This window comes from Pseudophryne corroboree, chromosome 4 (assembly GCF_028390025.1).
Source record: "Pseudophryne corroboree isolate aPseCor3 chromosome 4, aPseCor3.hap2, whole genome shotgun sequence".
Lineage (NCBI taxonomy): Eukaryota > Metazoa > Chordata > Amphibia > Anura > Myobatrachidae > Pseudophryne > Pseudophryne corroboree.
In genome coordinates, this window is record NC_086447.1 from 16,964,712 (window position 1) to 16,987,601 (window position 22,890).

Sequence of the window (22,890 nt, forward strand, 5' to 3'; positions counted from 1 at the left end):
AGAGTTTTGCAAGATTTTTCTTCCATTGACCAACGAAGAAACACATTGGTACTTTCACATGATGAGTGAGTACTTCAGGATCTCTGACACTTACATGAGCAGCAGAGTGGCGCAGCGGAAGCGTGCTGGGCCCATAACCCATAGGTCGGTGGATCGAAACCATCCTCTGCTATGTGCACTTATTTTTTTGTTAATTAAATTCTTCCAAACTGGAATTGATATTTTGACTCTTTTATTTTTACTTAAAGTACAATAACTTTTAACATTTTAATTTGTTTTAATAGTATATTGACAGCATTGTTTTCTTTCAGAAATCCACTTAATTTTCTTTACCCTATTACTGAAATGGTAATTGACAAAAACAAGCTACATTGTCACCAGAAGAGCAATGCAAAATGTACAATTGATATTTCAAAATCATCTTTCCAGCTTGAATTTCAATGATGCATTAGGGCAACGATTTTGTGAGAAACATCTTCACCCTTAAAGAAAGATTTTCTTAACTTCTTACCTGTGTGCTGATTAGATATCACCTGGTTTTCACATTAAACAGATTCCCACTTGAGAAAGCAGCAAGGATGCAGTGAGGTTTATGTTTCCTGGTGTCAACCTGTATTATTTCAGTGGACATTGTAATGAGGATGCATCTTGCTGCCTTTCCAATGAAGCAAGTTTTAATCAGTAATAGGTGAAAAACCATTCCTACAAAGGTGTTAATCAGAGACTTGGCTTTGTGGACACTTTTCAGAGAGCAAATGTGTTAGCATAAAAATAAAGCCATAAAATGGAGAGCTGATTAATCACTCAATTGGATTTCTCTGCCTGCATAATTTTTTTTCTCTGCAACCCCATGCTAAATTGTGCTTCCTGTTTTTTATAAAATGACTTAATCAAATATGACTCTGATTGCATCAGAGAAGGCCAGGTACCCTACACCATAAGAGGTGGTTTGAAATTTTGACTTGTCTACTTAAAGATCACCAAAATTTGATCACAAGGTCAATTACGTCCCTCGGTGGGATTGAACCACCAACCTTTCGGTTAACAGCCGAATGCACTAACCGATTGTGCCACAGAGACAGCTTGCAAAAGCATGTGCTGACAAAGGCTAAAAAGCATTCATCTAGAAAGTTTCCTAGAAAAAGGTTAAAAAGGCAATAATCTGGAGAGTTTTGCAAGATTTTTCTTCCATTGACCAACGAAGAAACACATTGGTACTTTCACATGATGAGTGAGTACTTCAGGATCTCTGACACTTACATGAGCAGCAGAGTGGCGCAGCGGAAGCGTGCTGGGCCCATAACCCCGAGGTCGGTGGATCGAAACCATCCTCTGCTATGTGCACTTATTTTTTTGTTAATTAAATTCTTCCAAAACTGGAATTGATATTTTGACTCTTTTATTTTTACTTAAAGTACAATAACTTTTAACATTTTAATTTGTTTTAATAGTATATTGACAGCATTGTTTTCTTTCAGAAATCCACTTAATTTTCTTTACCCTATTACTGAAATGGTAATTGACAAAAACAAGCTACATTGTCACCAGAAGAGCAATGCAAAATGTACAATTGATATTTCAAAATCATCTTTCCATCTTGAATTTCAATGATGCATTGGGGCAACGATTTTGTGAGAAACATCTTCACCCTTAAAGAAAGATTTTATTAACTTCTTACCTGTGTGCTGATTAGATATCACCTGGTTTTCACATTAAACAGATTCCCACTTGAGAAAGCAGCAAGGATGCAGTGAGGTTTATGTTTCCTGGTGTCAACCTGTATTATTTCAGTGGACATTGTAATGAGGATGTATCTTGCTGCCTTTCCAATGCAGCAAGTTTTAATCAGTAATAGGTGAAAAACCATTCCAACAAAGGTGTTAATCAGAGACTTGGCTTTGTGGACACTTTTCAGAGAGCAAATGTGTTAGCATAAAAATAAAGCCATAAAATGGAGAGCTGATTAATCACTCAATTGGATTTCTCTGCCTGCATATTTTTTTTTCTCTGCAACCCCATGCTAAATTGTGCTTCCTGTTTTTTATAAAATGACTTAATCAAATCTGACTCTGATTGCATCAGAGAAGGCCAGGTACCCTACACTATAAGAGGTGGTTTGAAATTTTGACTTGTCTACTTAAAGATCAGCAAAATTTGATCACAAGGTCAATTACGTCCCTGGGTGGTATTGAACCACCAGCCTTTCGGTTAACAGCCGAATGCGCTAATCGATTGCACCACAGAGACAACTTGCAAAAGCATGTACTAACAAAGGCTAAAAAGCATTCATCTAGAAAGTTTCCTAGAAAAAGGTTAAAAAGGCAATAATCTGGAGAGTTTTGCAAGATTTTTCTTCCATTGACCAACGAAGAAACACATTGGTACTTTCACATGATGAGTGAGTACTTCAGGATCTCTGACACTTACATGAGCAGCAGAGTGGCGCAGCGGAAGCGTGCTGGGCCCATAACCCATAGGTCGGTGGATCGAAACCATCCTCTGCTATGTGCACTTATTTTTTGGTTAATTAAATTCTTCCAAAACTGGAATTGATATTTTGACTCTTTTATTTTTACTTAAAGTACAATAACTTTTAACATTTTAATTTGTTTTAATAGTATATTGACAGCATTGTTTTCTTTCAGAAATCCACTTAATTTTCTTTACCCTATTACTGAAATGGTAATTGACAAAAACAAGCTACATTGTCACCAGAAGAGCAATGCAAAATGTACAATTGATATTTCAAAATCATCTTTCCAGCTTGAATTTCAATGATGCATTAGGGCAACGATTTTGTGAGAAACATCTTCACCCTTAAAGAAAGATTTTCTTAACTTCTTACCTGTGTGCTGATTAGATATCACCTGGTTTTCACATTAAACAGATTCCCACTTGAGAAAGCAGCAAGGATGCAGTGAGGTTTATGTTTCCTGGTGTCAACCTGTATTATTTCAGTGGACATTGTAATGAGGATGCATCTTGCTGCCTTTCCAATGAAGCAAGTTTTAATCAGTAATAGGTGAAAAACCATTCCTACAAAGGTGTTAATCAGAGACTTGGCTTTGTGGACACTTTTCAGAGAGCAAATGTGTTAGCATAAAAATAAAGCCATAAAATGGAGAGCTGATTAATCACTCAATTGGATTTCTCTGCCTGCATAATTTTTTTTCTCTGCAACCCCATGCTAAATTGTGCTTCCTGTTTTTTATAAAATGACTTAATAAAATATGACTCTGATTGCATCAGAGAAGGCCAGGTACCCTACACCATAAGAGGTGGTTTGAAATTTTGACTTGTCTACTTAAAGATCACCAAAATTTGATCACAAGGTCAATTACGTCCCTCGGTGGGATTGAACCACCAACCTTTCGGTTAACAGCCGAATGCACTAACCGATTGTGCCACAGAGACAGCTTGCAAAAGCATGTGCTGACAAAGGCTAAAAAGCATTCATCTAGAAAGTTTCCTAGAAAAAGGTTAAAAAGGCAATAATCTGGAGAGTTTTGCAAGATTTTTCTTCCATTGACCAACGAAGAAACACATTGGTACTTTCACATGATGAGTGAGTACTTCAGGATCTCTGACACTTACATGAGCAGCAGAGTGGCGCAGCGGAAGCGTGCTGGGCCCATAACCCCGAGGTCGGTGGATCGAAACCATCCTCTGCTATGTGCACTTATTTTTTTGTTAATTAAATTCTTCCAAAACTGGAATTGATATTTTGACTCTTTTATTTTTACTTAAAGTACAATAACTTTTAACATTTTAATTTGTTTTAATAGTATATTGACAGCATTGTTTTCTTTCAGAAATCCACTTAATTTTCTTTACCCTATTACTGAAATGGTAATTGACAAAAACAAGCTACATTGTCACCAGATGAGCAATGCAAAATGTACAATTGATATTTCAAAATCATCTTTCCATCTTGAATTTCAATGATGCATTGGGGCAACGATTTTGTGAGAAACATCTTCACCCTTAAAGAAAGATTTTCTTAACTTCTTACCTGTGTGCTGATTAGATATCACCTGGTTTTCACATTAAACAGATTCCCACTTGAGAAAGCAGCAAGGATGCAGTGAGGTTTATGTTTCCTGGTGTCAACCTGTATTATTTCAGTGGACATTGTAATGAGGATGCATCTTGCTGCCTTTCCAATGAAGCAAGTTTTAATCAGTAATAGGTGAAAAACCATTCCTACAAAGGTGTTAATCAGAGACTTGGCTTTGTGGACACTTTTCAGAGAGCAAATGTGTTAGCATAAAAATAAAGCCATAAAATGGAGAGCTGATTAATCACTCAATTGGATTTCTCTGCCTGCATAATTTTTTTTCTCTGCAACCCCATGCTAAATTGTGCTTCCTGTTTTTTATAAAATGACTTAATCAAATATGACTCTGATTGCATCAGAGAAGGCCAGGTACCCTACACCATAAGAGGTGGTTTGAAATTTTGACTTGTCTACTTAAAGATCACCAAAATTTGATCACAAGGTCAATTACGTCCCTCGGTGGGATTGAACCACCAACCTTTCGGTTAACAGCCGAATGCACTAACCGATTGTGCCACAGAGACAGCTTGCAAAAGCATGTGCTGACAAAGGCTAAAAAGCATTCATCTAGAAAGTTTCCTAGAAAAAGGTTAAAAAGGCAATAATCTGGAGAGTTTTGCAAGATTTTTCTTCCATTGACCAACGAAGAAACACATTGGTACTTTCACATGATGAGTGAGTACTTCAGGATCTCTGACACTTACATGAGCAGCAGAGTGGCGCAGCGGAAGCGTGCTGGGCCCATAACCCCGAGGTCGGTGGATCGAAACCATCCTCTGCTATGTGCACTTATTTTTTTGTTAATTAAATTCTTCCAAAACTGGAATTGATATTTTGACTCTTTTATTTTTACTTAAAGTACAATAACTTTTAACATTTTAATTTGTTTTAATAGTATATTGACAGCATTGTTTTCTTTCAGAAATCCACTTAATTTTCTTTACCCTATTACTGAAATGGTAATTGACAAAAACAAGCTACATTGTCACCAGATGAGCAATGCAAAATGTACAATTGATATTTCAAAATCATCTTTCCATCTTGAATTTCAATGATGCATTGGGGCAACAATTTTGTGAGAAACATCTTCACCCTTAAAGAAAGATTTTCTTAACTTCTTACCTGTGTGCTGATTAGATATCACCTGGTTTTCACATTAAACAGATTCCCACTTGAGAAAGCAGCAAGGATGCAGTGAGGTTTATGTTTCCTGGTGTCAACCTGTATTATTTCAGTGGACATTGTAATGAGGATGCATCTTGCTGCCTTTCCAATGAAGCAAGTTTTAATCAGTAATAGGTGAAAAACCATTCCTACAAAGGTGTTAATCAGAGACTTGGCTTTGTGGACACTTTTCAGAGAGCAAATGTGTTAGCATAAAAATAAAGCCATAAAATGGAGAGCTGATTAATCACTCAATTGGATTTCTCTGCCTGCATAATTTTTTTTCTCTGCAACCCCATGCTAAATTGTGCTTCCTGTTTTTTATAAAAAAACTTAATCAAATCTGATTGCATCAGAGAAGGCCAGGTACCCTACACTATAAGAGGTGGTTTGAAATTTTGACTTGTCTACTTAAAGATCACCAAAATTTGATCACAAGGTCAATTACGTCCCTGGGTGGGATTGAACCACCAACCTTTCGGTTAACAGCCGAATGCGCTAACCGATTGCGCCACAGAGACATCTTGCAAAAGCATGTACTGACAAAGGCTAAAAAGCATTCATCTAGAAAGTTTCCTAGAAAAAGGTTAAAAAGGCAATAATCTGGAGAGTTTTGCAAGATTTTTCTTCCATTGACCAACGAAGAAACACATTGGTACTTTCACATGATGAGTGAGTACTTCAGGATCTCTGACACTTACATAAGCTGCAGAGTGGCGCAGCGGAAGCGTGCTGGACCCATAACCCCGAGGTCGGTGGATCGAAACCATCCTCTGCTATGTGCACTTATTTTTTTTGTTAATTAAATTCTTCCAAAACTGGAATTGATATTTTGACTCTTTTATTTTTACTTAAAGTACAATAACTTTTAACATTTTAATTTGTTTTAATAGTATATTGACAGCATTGTTTTCTTTCAGAAATCCACTTAATTTTCTTTACCCTATTACTGAAATGGTAATTGACAAAAACAAGCTACATTGTCACCAGATGAGCAATGCAAAATGTACAATTGATATTTCAAAATCATCTTTCCATCTTGAATTTCAATGATGCATTGGGGCAACGATTTTGTGAGAAACATCTTCACCCTTAAAGAAAGATTTTCTTAACTTCTTACCTGTGTGCTGATTAGATATCATCTGGTTTTCACATTAAACAGATTCCCACTTGAGAAAGCAGCAAGGATGCAGTGAGGTTTATGTTTCCTGGTGTCAACCTGTATTATTTCAGTGGACATTGTAATGAGGATGCATCTTGCTGCCTTTCCAATGAAGCAAGTTTTAATCAGTAATAGGTGAAAAACCATTCCTACAAAGGTGTTAATCAGAGACTTGGCTTTGTGGACACTTTTCAGAGAGCAAATGTGTTAGCATAAAAATAAAGCCATGAAATGGAGAGCTGATTAATCACTCAATTGGATTTCTCTGCCTGCATATTTTTTTTTCTCTGCAACCCCATGCTAAATTGTGCTTCCTGTTTTTTATAAAATGACTTAATCAAATCTGACTCTGATTGCATCAGAGAAGGCCAGGTACCCTACACTATAAGAGGTGGTTTGAAATTTTGACTTGTCTACTTAAAGATCAGCAAAATTTGATCACAAGGTCAATTACGTCCCTGGGTGGTATTGAACCACCAACCTTTCGGTTAACAGCCGAATGCGCTAACCGATTGCACCACAGAGACAACTTGCAAAAGCATGTACTGACAAAGGCTAAAAAGCATTCATCTAGAAAGTTTCCTAGAAAAAGGTTAAAAAGGCAATAATCTGGAGAGTTTTGCAAGATTTTTCTTCCATTGACCAACGAAGAAACACATTGGTACTTTCACATGATGAGTGAGTACTTCAGGATCTCTGACACTTACGTGAGCAGCAGAGTGGTGCAGTGGAAGCGTGCTGGGCCCATAACCCAGAAGTTGGTGGATCGAAACCATCCTGCTATGTGCACTTATTTTTTGTTAATTAAATTCTTCCAAAACTGGAATTGATATTTTGACTCTTTTATTTTTACTTAAAGTACAATAACTTTTAACATTTTAATTTGTTTTAATAGTATATTGACAGCATTGTTTTCTTTCAGAAATCCACTTAATTTTCTTTACCCTATTACTGAAATGGTAATTGACAAAAACAAGCTACATTGTCACCAGAAGAGCAATGCAAAATGTACAATTGATATTTCAAAATCATCTTTCCAGCTTGAATTTCAATGATGCATTGGGGCAACGATTTTGTGAGAAACATCTTCACCCTTAAAGAAAGATTTTCTTAACTTCTTACCTGTGTGCTGATTAGATATCACCTGGTTTTCACATTAAATAGATTCCCACTTGAGAAAGCAGCAAGGATGCAGTGAGGTTTATGTTTCCTGGTGTCAACCTGTATTATTTCAGTGGACATTGTAATGAGCATGCATCTTGCTGCCTTTCCAATGAAGCAAGTTTTAATCAGTAATAGGTAAAAAACCATTCCTACAAAGGTGTTAATCAGAGACTTGGCTTTGTGGACACTTTTCAGAGAGCAAATGTGTTAGCATAAAAATAAAGCCATAAAATGGAGAGCTGATTAATCACTCAATTGGATTTCTCTGCCTGCATAATTTTTTTTCTCTGCAACCCCATGCTAAATTGTGCTTCCTGTTTTTTATAAAATGACTTAATCAAATATGACTCTGATTGCATCAGAGAAGGCCAGGTACCCTACACCATAAGAGGTGGTTTGAAATTTTGACTTGTCTACTTAAAGATCACCAAAAGTTGATCACAAGGTCAATTACGTCCCTGGGTGGGATTGAACCACCAACCTTTCGGTTAACAGCCGAATGCGCTAACCGATTGCGCCACAGAGACAGCTTGCAAAAGCATGTGCTGACAAAGGCTAAAAAGAATTCATCTAGAAAGTTTCCTAGAAAAAGGTTAAAAAGGCAATAATCTGGAGAGTTTTGCAAGATTTTTCTTCCATTGACCAACGAAGAAACACATTGGTACTTTCACATGATGAGTGAGTACTTCAGGATCTCTGACACTGACATGAGCAGCAGAGTTGCGCAGCGGAAGCGTGCTGGGCCCATAACCGTGAGGTCGGTGGATCGAAACCATCCTCTGCTATGTGCACTTATTTTTTTGTTAATTAAATTCTTCCAAAACTGGAATTGATATTTTGACTCTTTTATTTTTACTTAAAGTACAATAACTTTTAACATTTTAATTTGTTTTAATAGTATATTGACAGCATTGTTTTCTTTAAGAAATCCACTTAATTTTCTTTACCCTATTACTGAAATGGTAATTGACAAAAACAAGCTACATTGTCACCAGAAGAGCAATGCAAAATGTACAATTGATATTTCAAAATCATCTTTCCAGCTTGAATTTCAATGATGCATTGGGGCAACGATTTTGTGAGAAACATCTTCACCCTTAAAGAAAGATTTTCTTAACTTCTTACCTGTGTGCTGATTAGATATCACCTGGTTTTCACATTAAACAGATTCCCACTTGAGAAAGCAGCAAGGATGCAGTGAGGTTTATGTTTCCTGGTGTCAACCTGTATTATTTCAATGGACATTGTAATGAGGATGCATCTTGCTGCCTTTCCAATGAAGCAAGTTTTAATCAGTAATAGGTGAAAAACCATTCCTACAAAGGTGTTAATCAGAGACTTGGCTTTGTGGACACTTTTCAGAGAGCAAATGTGTTAGCATAAAAATAAAGCCATAAAATGGAGAGCTGATTAATCACTCAATTGGATTTCTCTGCCTGCATAATTTTTTTTCTCTGCAACCCCATGCTAAATTGTGCTTCCTGTTTTTTATAAAATGACTTAATCAAATCTGACTCTGATTGCATCAGAGAAGGCCAGGTACCCTACACTATAAGAGGTGGTTTGAAATTTTGACTTGTCTACTTAAAGATCACCAAAATTTGATCACAAGGTCAATTACGTCCCCGGGTGGGATTGAACCACCAACCTTTCGGTTAACAGCCAAATGCGCTAACTGATTTCGCCACAGAGACAGCTTGCAAAAGCATGTACTGACAAAGGCTAAAAAGCATTCATCTAGAAAGTTTCCTAGAAAAAGGTTAAAAAGGCAATAATCTGGAGAGTTTTGCAAGATTTTTCTTCCATTGACCAACGAAGAAACACATTGGTACTTTCACATGATGAGTGAGTTCTTCAGGATCTCTAACACTTACATGAGCAGCAGAGTGGCGCAGCGGAAGCGTGCTGGGCCCATAACCCAGAGGTCGGTGGATCGAAACCATCCTCTGCTATGTGCACTTATTTTTTTGTTAATTAAATTCTTCCAAAACTGGAATTGATATTTTGACTCTTTTATTTTTACTTAAAGTACAATAACTTTTAACATTTTAATTTGTTTTAATAGTATATTGACAGCATTGTTTTCTTTCAGAAATCCACTTAATTTTCTTTACCCTATTACTGAAATGGTAATTGACAAAAACAAGCTACATTGTCACCAGAAGAGCAATGCAAAATGTACAATTGATATTTCAAAATCATCTTTCCATCTTGAATTTCAATGATGCATTGGGGCAACGATTTTGTGAGAAACATCTTCACCCTTAAAGAAAGATTTTCTTAACTTCTTACCTGTGTGCTGATTAGATATCACCTGGTTTTCACATTAAACAGATTCCCACTTGAGAAAGCAGCAAGGATGCAGTGAGGTTTATGTTTCCTGGTGTCAACCTGTATTATTTCAGTGGACTTTGTAATGAGGATGCATCTTGCTGCCTTTCCAATGAAGCAAGTTTTAATCAGTAATAGGTGAAAAACCATTCCTACAAAGGTGTTAATCAGAGACTTGGCTTTGTGGACACTTTTCAGAGAGCAAATGTGTTAGCATAAAAATAAAGCCATAAAATGGAGAGCTGATTAATCACTCAATTGGATTTCTCTGCCTGCATAATTTTTTTTCTCTGCAACCCCATGCTAAATTGTGCTTCCTGTTTTTTATAAAATGACTTAATCAAATCTGACTCTGATTGCATCAGAGAAGGCCAGGTACCCTACACTATAAGAGGTGGTTTGAAATTTTGACTTGTCTACTTAAAGATCACCAAAATTTGATCACAAGGTCAATTATGTCCCCGGGTGGGATTGAACCACCAACCTTTCGGTTAACAGCCGAATGCGCTAACTGGTTGCGCCACAGAGACAGCTTGCAAAAGCATGTACTGGCAAAGGCTAAAAAGCATTCATCTAGAAAGTTTCCTAGAAAAAGGTTAAAAAGGCAATAATCTGGAGAGTTTTGCAAGATTTTTCTTCCATTGACCAACGAAGAAACACATTGGTACTTTCACATGATGAGTAAGTACTTCAGGATCTCTGACACTTACATGAGCAGCAGAGTGGCGCAACGGAAGCGTGCTGAGCCCATAACCCTGAGGTCGGTGGATCGAAACCATCCTCTGCTATGTGCACTTATTTTTTTGTTAATTAAATTCTTCCAAAACTGGAATTGATATTTTGACTCTTTTATTTTTACTTAAAGTACAATAACTTTTAACATTTTAATTTGTTTTAATAGTATATTGACAGCATTGTTTTCTTTCAGAAATCCACTTAATTTTCTTTACCCTATTACTGAAATGGTAATTGACAAAAACAAGCTACATTGTCACCAGAAGAGCAATGCAAAATGTACAATTGATATTTCAAAATCATCTTTCCATCTTGAATTTCAATGATGCATTGGGGCAACGATTTTGTGAGAAACATCTTCACCCTTAAAGAAAGATTTTCTTAACTTCTTACCTGTGTGCTGATTAGATATCACCTGGTTTTTACATTAAACAGATTCCCACTTGAGAAAGCAGCAAGTATGCAGTGAGGTTTATGTTTCCTGGTGTCAACCTGTATTATTTCAGTGGACATTGTAATGAGGATGCATCTTGCTGCCTTTCCAATGAAGCAAGTTTTAATCAGTAATAGGTGAAAAAACATTCCTACAAAGGTGTTAATCAGAGACTTGGCTTTGTGGACACTTTTCAGAGAGCAAATGTGTTAGCATAAAAATAAAGCCATAAAATGGAGAGCTGATTAATCACTCAATTGGATTTCTCTGCCTGCATAATTTTTTTTCTCTGCAACCCCATGCTAAATTGTGCTTCCTGTTTTTTATAAAATGACTTAATCAAATCTGACTCTGATTGCATCAGAGAAGGCCAGGTACCCTACACTATAAGAGGTGGTTTGAAATTTTGACTTGTCTACTTAAAGATCAGCAAAATTTGATCACAAGGTCAATTACGTCCCCGGGTGATATCGAACCACCAGCCTTTCGGTTAACAGCCGAATGCGCTAACCGATTGCACCACAGATACAACTTGCAAAATCATGTACTAACAAAGGCTAAAAAGCATTCATCTAGAAAGTTTCCTAGAAAAAGTTTAAAAAGGCAATAATCTGGAGAGTTTTGCAAGATTTTTCTTCCATTGACCAACGAAGAAACACATTGGTACTTTCACATGATGAGTAAGTACTTCAGGATCTCTGACACTTACATGAGCAGCAGAGTGGCGCAGCGGAAGCGTGCTGAGCCCATAACCCAGAGGTCGGTGGATCGAAACCATCCTCTGCTATGTGCACTTATTTTTTGTTAATTAAATTCTTCCAAAACTGGAATTGATATTTTGACTCTTTTATTTTTACTTAAAGTACAATAACTTTTAACATTTTAATTTGTTTTAATAGTATATTGACAGCATTGTTTTCTTTCAGAAATCCACTTAATTTTCTTTACCCTATTACTGAAATGGTAATTGACAAAAACAAGCTACATTGTCACCAGAAGAGCAATGCAAAATGTACAATTGATATTTCAAAATCATCTTTCCAGCTTGAATTTCAATGATGCATTGGGGCAACGATTTTGTGAGAAACATCTTCACCCTTAAAGAAAGATTTTCTTAACTTCTTACCTGTGTGCTGATTAGATATCACCTGGTTTTCACATTAAATAGATTCCCACTTGAGAAAGCAGCAAGGATGCAGTGAGGTTTATGTTTCCTGGTGTCAACCTGTATTATTTCAGTGGACATTGTAATGAGCATGCATCTTGCTGCCTTTCCAATGAAGCAAGTTTTAATCAGTAATAGGTAAAAAACCATTCCTACAAAGGTGTTAATCAGAGACTTGGCTTTGTGGACACTTTTCAGAGAGCAAATGTGTTAGCATAAAAATAAAGCCATAAAATGGAGAGCTGATTAATCACTCAATTGGATTTCTCTGCCTGCATAATTTTTTTTCTCTGCAACCCCATGCTAAATTGTGCTTCCTGTTTTTTATAAAATGACTTAATCAAATATGACTCTGATTGCATCAGAGAAGGCCAGGTACCCTACACCATAAGAGGTGGTTTGAAATTTTGACTTGTCTACTTAAAGATCACCAAAATTTGATCACAAGGTCAATTACGTCCCTGGGTGGGATTGAACCACCAACCTTTCGGTTAACAGCCGAATGCGCTAACCGATTGCGCCACAGAGACAGCTTGCAAAAGCATGTGCTGACAAAGGCTAAAAAGAATTCATCTAGAAAGTTTCCTAGAAAAAGGTTAAAAAGGCAATAATCTGGAGAGTTTTGCAAGATTTTTCTTCCATTGACCAACGAAGAAACACATTGGTACTTTCACATGATGAGTGAGTACTTCAGGATCTCTGACACTGACATGAGCAGCAGAGTTGCGCAGCGGAAGCGTGCTGGGCCCATAACCGTGAGGTCGGTGGATCGAAACCATCCTCTGCTATGTGCACTTATTTTTTTGTTAATTAAATTCTTCCAAAACTGGAATTGATATTTTGACTCTTTTATTTTTACTTAAAGTACAATAACTTTTAACATTTTAATTTGTTTTAATAGTATATTGACAGCATTGTTTTCTTTAAGAAATCCACTTAATTTTCTTTACCCTATTACTGAAATGGTAATTGACAAAAACAAGCTACATTGTCACCAGAAGAGCAATGCAAAATGTACAATTGATATTTCAAAATCATCTTTCCAGCTTGAATTTCAATGATGCATTGGGGCAACGATTTTGTGAGAAACATCTTCACCCTTAAAGAAAGATTTTCTTAACTTCTTACCTGTGTGCTGATTAGATATCACCTGGTTTTCACATTAAACAGATTCCCACTTGAGAAAGCAGCAAGGATGCAGTGAGGTTTATGTTTCCTGGTGTCAACCTGTATTATTTCAGTGGACATTGTAATGAGGATGCATCTTGCTGCCTTTCCAATGAAGCAAGTTTTAATCAGTAATAGGTGAAAAACCATTCCTACAAAGGTGTTAATCAGAGACTTGGCTTTGTGGACACTTTTCAGAGAGCAAATGTGTTAGCATAAAAATAAAGCCATAAAATGGAGAGCTGATTAATCACTCAATTGGATTTCTCTGCCTGCATAATTTTTTTTCTCTGCAACCCCATGCTAAATTGTGCTTCCTGTTTTTTATAAAATGACTTAATCAAATCTGACTCTGATTGCATCAGAGAAGGCCAGGTACCCTACACTATAAGAGGTGGTTTGAAATTTTGACTTGTCTACTTAAAGATCACCAAAATTTGATCACAAGGTCAATTACGTCCCCGGGTGGGATTGAACCACCAACCTTTCGGTTAACAGCCAAATGCGCTAACTGATTTCGCCACAGAGACAGCTTGCAAAAGCATGTACTGACAAAGGCTAAAAAGCATTCATCTAGAAAGTTTCCTAGAAAAAGGTTAAAAAGGCAATAATCTGGAGAGTTTTGCAAGATTTTTCTTCCATTGACCAACGAAGAAACACATTGGTACTTTCACATGATGAGTGAGTTCTTCAGGATCTCTGACACTTACATGAGCAGCAGAGTGGCGCAGCGGAAGCGTGCTGGGCCCATAACCCAGAGGTCGGTGGATCGAAACCATCCTCTGCTATGTGCACTTATTTTTTTGTTAATTAAATTCTTCCAAAACTGGAATTGATATTTTGACTCTTTTATTTTTACTTAAAGTACAATAACTTTTAACATTTTAATTTGTTTTAATAGTATATTGACAGCATTGTTTTCTTTCAGAAATCCACTTAATTTTCTTTACCCTATTACTGAAATGGTAATTGACAAAAACAAGCTACATTGTCACCAGAAGAGCAATGCAAAATGTACAATTGATATTTCAAAATCATCTTTCCATCTTGAATTTCAATGATGCATTGGGGCAACGATTTTGTGAGAAACATCTTCACCCTTAAAGAAAGATTTTCTTAACTTCTTACCTGTGTGCTGATTAGATATCACCTGGTTTTCACATTAAACAGATTCCCACTTGAGAAAGCAGCAAGGATGCAGTGAGGTTTATGTTTCCTGGTGTCAACCTGTATTATTTCAGTGGACTTTGTAATGAGGATGCATCTTGCTGCCTTTCCAATGAAGCAAGTTTTAATCAGTAATAGGTGAAAAACCATTCCTACAAAGGTGTTAATCAGAGACTTGGCTTTGTGGACACTTTTCAGAGAGCAAATGTGTTAGCATAAAAATAAAGCCATAAAATGGAGAGCTGATTAATCACTCAATTGGATTTCTCTGCCTGCATAATTTTTTTTCTCTGCAACCCCATGCTAAATTGTGCTTCCTGTTTTTTATAAAATGACTTAATCAAATCTGACTCTGATTGCATCAGAGAAGGCCAGGTACCCTACACTATAAGAGGTGGTTTGAAATTTTGACTTGTCTACTTAAAGATCACCAAAATTTGATCACAAGGTCAATTATGTCCCCGGGTGGGATTGAACCACCAACCTTTCGGTTAACAGCCAAATGCGCTAACTGGTTGCGCCACAGAGACAGCTTGCAAAAGCATGTACTGGCAAAGGCTAAAAAGCATTCATCTAGAAAGTTTCCTAGAAAAAGTTTAAAAAGGCAATAATCTGGAGAGTTTTGCAAGATTTTTCTTCCATTGACCAACGAAGAAACACATTGGTACTTTCACATGATGAGTGAGTACTTCAGGATCTCTGACACTTACATGAGCAGCAGAGTGGCGCAGCGGAAGCGTGCTAGGCCCATAACCCAGAGGTCAGTGGATCGAAACCATCCTCTGCTATGTGCTCTTATTTTTTTGTTAATTAAATTCTTCCAAAACTGGAATTGATATTTTGACTCTTTTATTTTTACTTAAAGTACAATAACTTTTAACATTTTAATTTGTTTTAATAGTATATTGACAGCATTGTTTTCTTTCAGAAATCCACTTAATTTTCTTTACCCTATTACTGAAATGGTAATTGACAAAAACAAGCTACATTGTCACCAGAAGAGCAATGCAAAATGTACAATTGATATTTCAAAATCATCTTTCCATCTTGAATTTCAATGATGCATTGGGGCAACGATTTTGTGAGAAACATCTTCACCCTTAAAGAAAGATTTTCTTAACTTCTTACCTGTGTGCTGATTAGATATCACCTGGTTTTCACATTAAACAGATTCCCACTTGAGAAAGCAGCAAGTATGCAGTGAGGTTTATGTTTCCTGGTGTCAACCTGTATTATTTCAGTGGACATTGTAATGAGGATGCATCTTGCTGCCTTTTCAATGAAGCAAGTTTTAATCAGTAATAGGTGAAAAAACATTCCTACAAAGGTGTTAATCAGAGACTTGGCTTTGTGGACACTTTTCAGAGAGCAAATGTGTTAGCATAAAAATAAAGCCATAAAATGGAGAGCTGATTAATCACTCAATTGGATTTCTCTGCCTGCATAATTTTTTTTCTCTGCAACCCCATGCTAAATTGTGCTTCCTGTTTTTTATAAAATGACTTAATCAAATCTGACTCTGATTGCATCAGAGAAGGCCAGGTACCCTACACTATAAGAGGTGGTTTGAAATTTTGACTTGTCTACTTAAAGATCAGCAAAATTTGATCACAAGGTCAATTACGTCCCCGGGTGATATCGAACCACCAGCCTTTCGGTTAACAGCCGAATGCGCTAACCGATTGCACCACAGATACAACTTGCAAAATCATGTACTAACAAAGGCTAAAAAGCATTCATCTAGAAAGTTTCCTAGAAAAAGTTTAAAAAGGCAATAATCTGGAGAGTTTTGTAAGATTTTTCTTCCATTGACCAACGAAGAAACACATTGGTACTTTCACATGATGAGTAAGTACTTCAGGATCTCTGACACTTACATGAGCAGCAGAGTGGCGCAGCGGAAGCGTGCTGAGCCCATAACCCTGAGGTCGGTGGATCGAAACCATCCTCTGCTATGTGCACTTATTTTTTTGTTAATGAAATTCTTCCAAAACTGGAATTGATATTTTGACTCTTTTATTTTTACTTAAAGTACAATAACTTTTAACATTTTAATTTGTTTTAATAGTATATTGACAGCATTGTTTTCTTTCAGAAATCCACTTAATTTTCTTTACCCTATTACTGAAATGGTAATTGACAAAAACAAGCTACATTGTCACCAGAAGAGCAATGCAAAATGTACAATTGATATTTCAAAATCATCTTTCCATCTTGAATTTCAATGATGCATTGGGGCAACGATTTTGTGAGAAACATCTTCACCCTTAAAGAAAGATTTTCTTAACTTCTTACCTGTGTGCTGATTAGATATCACCTGGTTTTCACATTAAACAGATTCCCACTTGAGAAAGCAGCAAGTATGCAGTGAGGTTTATGTTTCCTGGTGTCAACCTGTATTATTTCAGTGGACATTGTAATGAGGATGCATCTTGCTGCCTTTCCAATGAAGCAAGTTTTAATCAGTAATAGGTGAAAAAACATTCCTACAAAGGTGTTAATCAGAGACTTGGCTTTGTGGACACTTTTCAGAGAGCAAATGTGTTAGCATAAAAATAAAGCCATAAAATGGAGAGCTGATTAATCACTCAATTGGATTTCTCTGCCTGCATAATTTTTTTTCTCTGCAACCCCATGCTAAATTGTGCTTCCTGTTTTTTATAAAATGACTTAATCAAATCTGACTCTGATTGCATCAGAGAAGGCCAGGTACCCAACACTATAAGAGGTGGTTTGAAATTTTGACTTGTCTACTTAAAGATCAGCAAAATTTGATCACAAGGTCAATTACGTCCCCGGGTGATATCGAACCACCAGCCTTTCGGTTAACAGCCGAATGCGCTAACCGATTGCACCACAGATACAACTTGCAAAATCATGTACTAACAAAGGCTAAAAAGCATTCATCTAGAAAGTTTCCTAGAAAAAGTTTAAAAAGGCAATAATCTGGAGAGTTTTGCAAGATTTTTCTTCCATTGACCAACGAAGAAACACATTGGTACTTTCACATGATGAGTAAGTACTTCAGGATCTCTGACACTTACATGAGCAGCAGAGTGGCGCAGCGGAAGCGTGCTGAGCCCATAACCCAGAGGTCGGTGGATCAAAACCATCCTCTGCTATGTGCACTTATTTTTTTGTTAATTAAATTCTTCCAAAACTGGAATTGATATTTTGACTCTTTTATTTTTACTTAAAGTACAATAACTTTTAACATTTTAATTTGTTTTAATAGTATATTGACAGCATTGGTTTCTTTCAGAAATCCACTTAATTTTCTTTACCCTATTACTGAAATGGTAATTGACAAAAACAAGCTACATTGTCACCAGAAGAGCAATGCAAAATGTACAATTGATATTTCAAAATCATCTTTCCATCTTGAATTTCAATGATGCATTGGGGCAACGATTTTGTGAGAAACATCTTCACCCTTAAAGAAAGATTTTCTTAACTTCTTAACTGTGTGCTGATTAGATATCACCTGGTTTTCACATTAAACAGATTCCCACTTGAGAAAGCAGCAAGGATGCAGTGAGGTTTATGTTTCCTGGTGTCAACCTGTATTATTTCAGTTGACATTGTAATGAGGATGCATCTTGCTGCCTTTCCAATGAAGCAAGTTTTAATCAGTAATAGGTGAAAAAACATTCCTACAAAGGTGTTAATCAGAGACTTGGCTTTGTGGACACTTTTCAGAGAGCAAATGTGTTAGCATAAAAATAAAGCCATAAAATGGAGAGCTGATTAATCACTCAATTGGATTTCTCTGCCTGCATAATTTTTTTTCTCTGCAACCCCATGCTAAATTGTGCTTCCTGTTTTTTATAAAATGACTTAATCAAATCTGACTGCATCAGAGAAGGCCAGGTACCCTACACTATAAGAGGTGGTTTGAAATTTTGACTTGTCTACTTAAAGATCACCAAAACTTGATAACAAGGTCAATTACGTCCCCGGGTGGGATTGAACCACCAACCTTTCGGTTAACAGCCGAATGCGCTAACCGATTGCGCCACAGAGACAGCTTGCAAAAGCATGTACTGACAAAGGCTAAAAAGCATTCATCTGGAAAGTTTCCTAGAAAAAGGTTAAAAAGGCAATAATCTGGAGAGTTTTGCAAGATTTTTCTTCCATTGACCAACGAAGAAACACATTGGTACTTTCACATGATGAGTGAGTACTTCAGGATCTCTGACACTTACATGAGCAGCAGAGTGGCGCAGCGGAAGCGTGCTAGGCCCATAACCCAGAGGTCAGTGGATCGAAACCATCCTCTGCTATGTGCACTTATTTTTTTGTTAATTAAATTCTTCCAAAACTGGAATTGATATTTTGACTCTTTTATTTTTACTTAAAGTACAATAACTTTTAACATTTTAATTTTTTTTAATAGTATATTGACAGCATTGTTTTCTTTCCGAAATCCACTTAATTTTCTTTACCCTATTACTGAAATGGTAATTGACAAAAACAAGCTACATTGTCACCAGAAGAGCAATGCAAAATGTACAATTGATATTTCAAAATCATCTTTCCATCTTGAATTTCAATGATGCATTGGGGCAACGATTTTGTGAGAAACATCTTCACCCTTAAAGAAAGATTTTCTTAACTTCTTACCTGTGTGCTGATTAGATATCACCTGGTTTTCACATTAAACAGATTCCCACTTGAGAAAGCAGCAAGTATGCAGTGAGGTTTATGTTTCCAGGTGTCAACCTGTATTATTTCAGTGGACATTGTAATGAGGATGCATCTTGCTGCCTTTCCAATGAAGCAAGTTTTAATCAGTAATAGGTGAAAAAACATTCCTACAAAGGTGTTAATCAGAGACTTGGCTTTGTGGACACTTTTCAGAGAGCAAATGTGTTAGCATAAAAATAAAGCCATAAAATGGAGAGCTGATTAATCACTCAATTGGATTTCTCTGCCTGCATAATTTTTTTTCTCTGCAACCCCATGCTAAATTGTGCTTCCTGTTTTTTATAAAATGACTTAATCAAATCTGACTCTGATTGCATCAGAGAAGGCCAGGTACCCTACACTATAAGAGGTGGTTTGAAATTTTGACTTGTCTACTTAAAGATCAGCAAAATTTGATCACAAGGCCAATTACGTCCCCGGGTGATATCGAACCACCAGCCTTTCGGTTAACAGCCGAATGCGCTAACCGATTGCACCAATGATACAACTTGCAAAATCATGTACTAACAAAGGCTAAAAAGCATTCATCTAGAAAGTTTCCTAGAAAAAGTTTAAAAAGGCAATAATCTGGAGAGTTTTGCAAGATTTTTCTTCCATTGACCAACGAAGAAACACATTGGTACTTTCACATGATGAGTAAGTACTTCAGGATCTCTGACACTTACATGAGCAGCAGAGTGGCGCAGCGGAAGCGTGCTGAGCCCATAACCCAGAGGTCGGTGGATCGAAACCATCCTCTGCTATGTGCACTTATTTTTTTGTTAATTAAATTCTTCCAAAACTGGAATTGATATTTTGACTCTTTTATTTTTACTTAAAGTACAATAACTTTTAACATTTTAATTTGTTTTAATTGTATATTGACAGCATTGTTTTCTTTCAGAAATCCACTTAATTTTCTTTACCCTATTACTGAAATGGTAATTGACAAAAACAAGCTACATTGTCACCAGAAGAGCAATGCAAAATGTACAATTGATATTTCAAAATCATCTTTCCATCTTGAATTTCTATGATGCATTGGGGCAACGATTTTGTGAGAAACATCTTCACCCTTAAAGAAAGATTTTCTTAACTTCTTACCTGTGTGCTGATTAGATATCACCTGGTTTTCACATTAAACAGATTCCCAATTGAGAAAGCAGCAAGGATGCAGTGAGGTTTATGTTTCCTGGTGTCAACCTGTATTATTTCAGTGGACATTGTAATGAGGATGCATCTTGCTGCCTTTCCAATGAAGCAAGTTTTAATCAGTAATAGGTGAAAAAACATTCCTACAAAGGTGTTAATCAGAGACTTGGCTTTGTGGACACTTTTCAGAGAGCAAATGTGTTAGCATAAAAATAAAGCCATAAAATGGAGAGCTGATTAATCACTCAATTGGATTTCTCTGCCTGCATAATTTTTTTTCTCTGCAACCCCATGCTAAATTGTGCTTCCTGTTTTTTATAAAATGACTTAATCAAATCTGACTCTGATTGCATCAGAGAAGGCCAGGTACCCTACACTATAAGAGGTGGTTTGAAATTTTGACTTGTCTACTTAAAGATCACCAAAATTTGATCACAAGGTCAATTACGTCCCCGGGTGGGATTGAACCACCAACCTTTTGGTTAACAGCGAATGCGCTAACCGATTGCGCCACAGAGACAGCTTGCAAAAGCATGTACTGACAAAGGCTAAAAAGCATTCATCTAGAAAGTTTCCTAGAAAAAGGTTAAAAAGGCAATAATCTGGAGAGTTTTGCAAGATTTTTCTTCCATTGACCAACGAAGAAACACATTGGTACTTTCACATGATGAGTGAGTACTTCAGGATCTCTGACACTTACATGAGCAGCAGAGTGGCGCAGCGGAAGCGTGCTGGGCCCATAACCCAGAGGTCGGTGGATCGAAACCATCCTCTGCTATGTGCACTTATTTTTTTGTTAATTAAATTCATCCAAAACTGGAATTGATATTTTGACTCTTTTATTTTTACTTAAAGTACAATAACTTTTAACATTTTAATTTGTTTTAATAGTATATTGACAGCATTGTATTCTTTCAGAAATCCACTTAATTTTCTGTACCCTATTACTGAAATGGTAATTGACAAAAACAAGCTACATTGTCACCAGAAGAGCAATGCAAAATGTACAATTGATATTTCAAAATCATCTTTCCATCTTGAATTTCAATGATGCATTGGGGCAACGATTTTGTGAGAAACATCTTCACCCTTAAAGAAAGATTTTCTTAACTTCTTACCTGTGTGCTGATTAGATATCACCTGGTTTTCACATTAAACAGATTCCCACTTGAGAAAGCAGCAAGGATGCAGTGAGGTTTATGTTTCCTGGTGTCAACCTGTATTATTTCAGTGGACTTTGTAATGAGGATGCATCTTGCTGCCTTTCCAATGAAGCAAGTTTTAATCAGTAATAGGTGAAAAACCATTCCTACAAAGGTGTTAATCAGAGACTTGGCTTTGTGGACACTTTTCAGAGAGCAAATGTGTTAGCATAAAAATAAAGCCATAAAATGGAGAGCTGATTAATCACTCAATTGGATTTCTCTGCCTGCATAATTTTTTTTCTCTGCAACCCCATGCTAAATTGTGCTTCCTGTTTTTTATAAAATGACTTAATCAAATCTGACTCTGATTGCATCAGAGAAGGCCAGGTACCCTACACTATAAGAGGTGGTTTGAAATTTTGACTTGTCTACTTAAAGATCACCAAAATTTGATCACAAGGTCAATTATGTCCCCGGGTGGGATTGAACCACCAACCTTTCGGTTAACAGCCAAATGCGCTAACTGGTTGCGCCACAGAGACAGCTTGCAAAAGCATGTACTGGCAAAGGCTAAAAAGCATTCATCTAGAAAGTTTCCTAGAAAAAGGTTAAAAAGGCAATAATCTGGAGAGTTTTGCAAGATTTTTCTTCCATTGACCAACGAAGAAACACATTGGTACTTTCACATGATGAGTGAGTACTTCAGGATCTCTGACACTTACATGAGCAGCAGAGTGGCGCAGCGGAAGCGTGCTAGGCCCATAACCCAGAGGTCAGTGGATCGAAACCATCCTCTGCTATGTGCTCTTATTTTTTTGTTAATTAAATTCTTCCAAAACTGGAATTGATATTTTGACTCTTTTATTTTTACTTAAAGTACAATAACTTTTAACATTTTAATTTGTTTTAATAGTATATTGACAGCATTGTTTTCTTTCAGAAATCCACTTAATTTTCTTTACCCTATTACTGAAATGGTAATTGACAAAAACAAGCTACATTGTCACCAGAAGAGCAATGCAAAATGTACAATTGATATTTCAAAATCATCTTTCCATCTTGAATTTCAATGATGCATTGGGGCAACGATTTTGTGAGAAACATCTTCACCCTTAAAGAAAGATTTTCTTAACTTCTTACCTGTGTGCTGATTAGATATCACCTGGTTTTCACATTAAACAGATTCCCACTTGAGAAAGCAGCAAGTATGCAGTGAGGTTTATGTTTCCTGGTGTCAACCTGTATTATTTCAGTGGACATTGTAATGAGGATGCATCTTGCTGCCTTTTCAATGAAGCAAGTTTTAATCAGTAATAGGTGAAAAAACATTCCTACAAAGGTGTTAATCAGAGACTTGGCTTT

General features: G+C 36.6%; 8 non-coding genes across 8 annotated transcripts; all 8 read right to left on the reverse strand.

The window, feature by feature from the left end:
- Positions 1-1,006: 1,006 nt before the first annotated feature.
- TRNAN-GUU (transfer RNA asparagine (anticodon GUU)) lies at positions 1,007-1,080 on the reverse strand. Its single transcript has one exon. It is a non-coding gene; the product is annotated as a tRNA-Asn (tRNA).
- Positions 1,081-3,340: 2,260 nt separating this feature from the next.
- On the reverse strand, positions 3,341-3,414 carry TRNAN-GUU (transfer RNA asparagine (anticodon GUU)). The gene has a single exon. It is a non-coding gene; the product is annotated as a tRNA-Asn (tRNA).
- Positions 3,415-4,507: 1,093 nt separating this feature from the next.
- TRNAN-GUU (transfer RNA asparagine (anticodon GUU)) lies at positions 4,508-4,581 on the reverse strand. The gene has a single exon. It is a non-coding gene; the product is annotated as a tRNA-Asn (tRNA).
- Positions 4,582-5,668: 1,087 nt separating this feature from the next.
- Positions 5,669-5,742, reverse strand: TRNAN-GUU (transfer RNA asparagine (anticodon GUU)). The gene has a single exon. It is a non-coding gene; the product is annotated as a tRNA-Asn (tRNA).
- A 1,094-nt stretch (positions 5,743-6,836) lies between these two features.
- Positions 6,837-6,910, reverse strand: TRNAN-GUU (transfer RNA asparagine (anticodon GUU)). Its single transcript has one exon. It is a non-coding gene; the product is annotated as a tRNA-Asn (tRNA).
- A 1,090-nt stretch (positions 6,911-8,000) lies between these two features.
- On the reverse strand, positions 8,001-8,074 carry TRNAN-GUU (transfer RNA asparagine (anticodon GUU)). The gene has a single exon. It is a non-coding gene; the product is annotated as a tRNA-Asn (tRNA).
- Positions 8,075-12,667: 4,593 nt separating this feature from the next.
- On the reverse strand, positions 12,668-12,741 carry TRNAN-GUU (transfer RNA asparagine (anticodon GUU)). The gene has a single exon. It is a non-coding gene; the product is annotated as a tRNA-Asn (tRNA).
- A 5,755-nt stretch (positions 12,742-18,496) lies between these two features.
- Positions 18,497-18,570, reverse strand: TRNAN-GUU (transfer RNA asparagine (anticodon GUU)). The gene has a single exon. It is a non-coding gene; the product is annotated as a tRNA-Asn (tRNA).
- Positions 18,571-22,890: the final 4,320 nt, after the last annotated feature.